The following is a 6,000-nucleotide window of genomic DNA, read 5'->3' as shown; positions in this document are numbered from 1 at the left end:
GGAAACAGGTTTCCCTGTACAGTGAAATTCTTACTTTGCCATCCACACCAAATGCCATAAATATTCAAAGTATATAAGAAAAGACTAATTTAAGAAGAGCATGCAAAAGAGTAAACATAAACTATAGGTAAAATATAAGTAAAGTAAAGTAATCTATGTACATAATGTGCAGTGTGCTACATAAACTGTGCAACATTCAGCATTAAATGATTAATTGTGCATAAAAAGAACTGTCATGAGGTAGATGGTATGATACATGTGCAAATACTGAATAATAATAATAAGGTGATAATGTAAACAGTCAGTATGTGTAAATGTACAGTCCATTGTTACTCCAGTCTGCTGTTAACTGTTAAGGAGTCTGATGGCTGAGGGAAAGAAAGAGTTTCTGAGTCTGCTAGTCCTGCATTTCACACTCCTGTACCTCCGGTCTGAGGGGAGGAGAGTGAACACCCAGTCACATAGTCAGCATAATCCTGTACACTGAAAGAAGAGTCCTCCTGAGTAGCTGCAGCTTTAAACACATCCCAGTCAGTAGTAGCAAAACAGTCCTGCAGTGTTCCCTCAGTCTCAGGTGACCAGAGCATCACCTGTTTGGTGACTGGATTAGATTGTTTGAGTCTTTGTCTGTAGGCCGGGTACAGGAACAAAGAGATGTGGTCGGAGTGTCCGAAGTGGGGTCGGGGTGCGGCCCTGTATGCACCCTTTATGTTGGTGTATACATGATCCAGAGTGTTCTTATCACGGATGGGAATGTTTACATGTTGGTGGTATTTAGGAAGTACAGTCCGTAGGTTGCACTGATTAAAATCGCCTGCAGCAATAAAAACAGCATCAGGGTAAGCCGTCTCCAGAGCGCTGATGACGTCATGGAGTTTATCAAGTGCTGCTGTAGAGTTGGCTAGCGGAGGAATGTAAACAGCGGCCAGAAACACAGATGTAAACTCCCTTGGTAGGTAGTAGGGACGGCACTTTAGCAATAAGAACTCCACATCAGGCGAACAGTGTCTATGAACAGTCCATACATCTTCACACCAGGCGTTGTTGATAAACACACACACACCGCCCCCCTTCGCCTTACCAGAGGCTGCTGTCCGGTCTCCTCAGTGGATGGAGTGGGTCTGTAGCTGAATGGTGGACTCTGGGACGTCGTCTGAAAGCCAGGTTTCAGTGAAAATTAGAGCGCAGCATTCTCTTATTTCCCGCTGTGTTGTAATCCTGGCTCTTAGCTCGTCCAGCTTATTTTCCAGAGATCGGACATTAGCCAGCAGGAGGCTGGGTATCGGTGGTCAGCTGGCACGGGCCTTCAGCCTTGCATGAAGCCCTCCCCTCTTTCCTCTCTTGCGATGCCGTCTCCGAAGCAATCTCCTTGGGTCAGCTGGCTTGCTTGAGTACGGTGTGCTGGGGCCTTCCTGGTATTGCTGGTGGTGGTGGTGGTCGCGCGGGCGCACAATGAGTTGCAGATCTGGTGATAAAAATCCACTAAACTCAAAAACCAGTGCATTGGTTCTGCGAAGTGCAATAAAAACAAAAAACACATAAAAAAGAAGAAAAAGCCGGCATTCACGAGCGACACGAGCAAACACGTCCACCACGGGGGGCGCCATTTAGCTCATTGATATGGATGATTAGAACTGATGCTGGTTTGAAGAATAAACAAGTTTAAAAAAATAAATTAAAGAGAATATTTTTTACATGACTTTTTGACATACACATTTGTGTTAAGGTGCAAAAGGGAATTTTTTTTAAAAGGGGTGCTTAATATAACATCTCTGTAGAATAAGGTGGAGGGAATACTTCAAAGACCACCTTAATCCCACCGACATGTCTTGCGACGAGGAAGCAGAGTCTGGGGACCCTGACATGGGCTCTCCCATCTCTGGAGCTAAGGTCGCTGAGGTGGTTAAAAAGCTTCTCAGTGGATGGATGAGGTCCGCCCGGAGTCCCTTAAGGCTCTGGATGCTGCAGAGCTGTTTTGGTTGACACTCCTTTTCAGCATTGTGTGGACATCAGGAGCAGTTTCCCTGGATTGGCAGACTGGGGTAGCGGTCCCCCTCTTCAACAACCGGAGGGTGTGCTCCAACTACAGGGAGATCACATGCCTCAGCCTCCCTGGTAAGATCTATTCAAGGGTCCTGGAGAGGAGGGTCCATTGGATAGTCAAACCTTGGATTGAGGAGGAGCAGTGGAGTTTTCGTCCCTGTTGTGGAACAGTGGACCAGCTCTACACTCTCTTCAGGGTCTTTGGGGGAAGCATTAGAGTCAACCAGTCTACATATGCTTCGTGGACTAGAGAGAAGGTGTTTGACCGTGTCCCCCAGAGACTCCTGTTGGGGGTGCTGGAGGAGAGCTGGAGCCCCTTGTATGAGCTGTCTGGTCCCTGTACAACTGTTGCCAGAGCTAAATCAGATTTGATTCCAGAGGAGCCAGATGAGGTGGATCGGGCATCTGGTCAAGATGCCTCCTGGATGCCTCCCTGGACATGCTAAATCAGAAATCAGAAATCAGAAATACTTTATTAATCCCTTGCAGGGAAATTCATGTTTTCAGTACAACCCATCCAAGACTAGACAAAACAACATATAACACAACAGGAACAGGCAGACTGACGGAGCAGCTGTTTCTACAGCGCTCCTTGTCTAAGATATAGGTGAAAGGTAACATTAGGGGAGTAAGATGAAGCTGGAGAGGATAAAAAAGGCATCTCCACACTGGGCCTAAGGGCCCATTATTGAGATACAAAAACACTCCTCAGTACATAAAGAACAAAACTCAGACAATCACAACATCAGAAACACGTGGCGGGGGGGGGGGTCTCCCATCACAGCAAGTCCGGACGCAGCTGACACGAGCGCAGTCCAGTCGACCCGCCGCCAGGGAGTGGAAGGAGCGGGGTAAGGAGCAGCCCCAGGCAGTGAATCACGGGGGGATGTATCTGTAGTGGTGTACTTGAGTGTGGTGCATGTATGTGTGTGCGTAGAAGTGAGCATATGAACTTTGTCCCAGTTCTCCCTCACAGTCTCTGCCACCTGATGATAGTGGGGCATCCTTGAGGGCTGATCCAGGTTGAAGTCCATCGCCCGTGAAGAGGGTGAGGGGAGGGTGGGGGACTGAGCGTCCATCAACAAAACATTCCAGGGAGCTTTCAGCCAGCCATTCAAGGCCAGCACAGGGAGCCAAATTTGATAACAGCATTTGTTTTGGTTCAGGCCAGAGCTGTTTCGTCTGCCTTGAGTCTCTACAGTGGTCCCACTGGCGACTCCAATCATCCGAATTTTGGGTCAATTTCCATCCAGCCGAGCTGACAACTTCTCCAAGTTGGTGACCACCTCACGTACAAGCCCAGAAATCGCAACCAGTTTGCCATCCAGAACTGAAATAGCCTCCAGTTTACGATTCAGCTCCTGTACCGCCACAGCCTGATTGTTCATAGCTCGGCACACACCAGCACAGAAATCCGGCAGCTTGCCAGTGACTGCCGACAGTGTCCGAATTTTGCGATATGCCAGGAAACCGCCCGCTCCAAACAGCAGAAACCCAGTTATCATGAATCCGAATGTATAGATGTCCTCAGCGTCCTCGACAGAAAGAATCGACAGACACATGACTTTCCACACTCCCCAGGAATCCATCACATATCCAGCCGAAAACGTTCCGCCAGGGCAAGCAGGCTCCCCTACGCCTGTTTTCCGATTCGAATAAATTTGGTCGATTGCATTTAGGGACGAACTGATCAGATCCATATTTCAAGATTTAAGTTTTGGAAGGAAATGCAGAGAGATGCTCAGAGAGATGACAGGACAGTAGCAGGGCAGAGTGGGAGAGGGAGGGAGAAGAAAAAGCGTCTGCCTCGGTTGAGAGCCGGGACTGCATCTCTCAGCTGGTCTGGGCCTGACCTTGGGATTCCCCCGTACAAGCTGGCAAAGTTGGGGTTTTCCTGCTTAGGCAGCTGCCCCCATGGCCCAACCATGGATAAGCTAGATGGATGGATGGATGGATGGATGGATGGATGGATGGATCCATTGCTAAAACACGTTTTAATATAGATCCATCAGTGGTGAAACTCTGAGTTGTTAGCAAAGCTAAAAAAATAATTTGATCCCGACAGTTTAGTAATTTCTGTTCCCCTTACAGTGAAATATGCTTTACTAGAAAAATAACTAGTTTCTTTTTTTCCCCCCTTTTTACCACTTTAATCTTTATTGAATTTTTGACAGAAATGACAGTTTAAATAAGCAAACAGTGAACAAAAAGAAACATGGGGTGGGAGGAGGATGATATTCAGTAGTTATAAATGAGAAAACAAAATAAAAAAACAAACAAACGAGATAGAAAGTGAGCCTATACTTTGACATTTTCACACCTTTATCTTCTTCTATCCAAGCATCCTTCTTTGTTAACGAAAATATGAAGATCTACAGATTAGACCTGAACATATATATAATCGAAACCCCAGCATCAGATCACATAGTGCTTCAAGATAAAGGCGGTCACAATTCCCAAGCCCATTACATAGACAAACCAGGGTTATTTTGGTGCAGAAAACAGTGAGTTTATTACTCCATGTCAAGACCCATAAACCTGGTCCATTTATTCCATTTTTTATGAAATTCTGATTCTCGTAACCTTATGATAAATGTTAATTTTTCCATTAAAAATATGTTCTGTATTATATTCGTCCATTGACTTTGGTCTGGAGCAGATGGTTTAAGCCAGAGCCTTGTTATGGCCTTGCGGGCTGCGGTTAATAATATTTTGGTCAAGTATAGATCTTCCTGCCGTACCCTTTCGGTGATGTTGCCCAGGTACATAACAATAGTACTCTCCATAGGGACCCTATTAGTGATGCGCGGGTCGGGTTTTTTTCCGACCCGCGGGTCCCGCTCTTTTAAAAAAATTGGACCGCACCAACCCGCCCCGCACCTCCGCTTCTATTTTTTTAACCCGACCCGACCCCCCCCCCCCGCCCCATTAAAACACATGTTATGATATTGACGAATGCTTTTATTTAGTCTGAGAAAGGTGCATATGGTCTCCTAAATTGGCACTGGAACCTGGCAACACAAAATGTATTTTCATTTGAACGTTAAGCCTATAAACATAAATAGGCAAATAAATAAAGTGTTTTAAAGCGTTTAAGTGTTGTAAAGCACATAGCCAATGCTGCTGCTGTTGTCTGCACTGATTACCTTGTTGAACCTGTGCCAAATCTGTGATTTAGCCATTTGACCCTCTTTCTTCTTTTTAAGGACGTAAACTCCCGAACGAATGTTATTCAACACTTCTTCCATCTTTTGTTGCTTGTCTGCTTGGCGCTTTCTGCACGTAGTCTGCGTAGCCTGCTACACGCCTATGTGGACATTATGTTACAAAACGTGACCTGTTTTTAATAACTGATAAATATTTTGTTTTACATATTATAGTAACAAAATGTAGACACTGATTAAGGTCTTTATTTTCAGTTTGACAAAAAATAAAATTAATAGATAGAACTAGATATTTCAGAATAGTAAACCACACCAACCCGCCCCGCAGTGAAGCGAAAATTCTTTGACCCGACCCGCGGGTAACCCGCGGGACCCGCGGGTTAGGAGGCGGCCCGCGCATCACTAGACCCTATATCCCAGTACTCTTTGTATTACGGTACTGACAGAAACCCAAAATGCTTGAATTTTAGGACAACTCCAAAAAATGTGATGTGATGTGCATTCATACAGCCACATTCTCACCAACAGGCTTGTTGAAGTCAGAGCTGTTTACTTTTCACCTGTGGAGTAATAAAAAACCTAACAACACATTTCCAGTTGAATTCTCTCCACTGCTGGAAGTTAGTAGAAGTCTGTAGTAAACGACAGGTTTGGTACCACTCCTCTTCTGTGATTGCAATGCTTAGTTCACTCTCCCATTTCGCCTTTACATACAGTGATCTGGTTTTCAGATTATGCATCAAGCCTTGGTAGAGTTTAGAGACGATCTTCGTGGTTTTTTGCTGGTAAGCGC

Source organism: Melanotaenia boesemani, chromosome 11 (assembly GCF_017639745.1).
Source record: "Melanotaenia boesemani isolate fMelBoe1 chromosome 11, fMelBoe1.pri, whole genome shotgun sequence".
Classification (NCBI taxonomy): Eukaryota; Metazoa; Chordata; class Actinopteri; order Atheriniformes; family Melanotaeniidae; genus Melanotaenia; species Melanotaenia boesemani.
The sequence above is the reverse complement of the archived record's forward strand: the minus strand, read 5'-3'. Positions refer to the sequence as shown.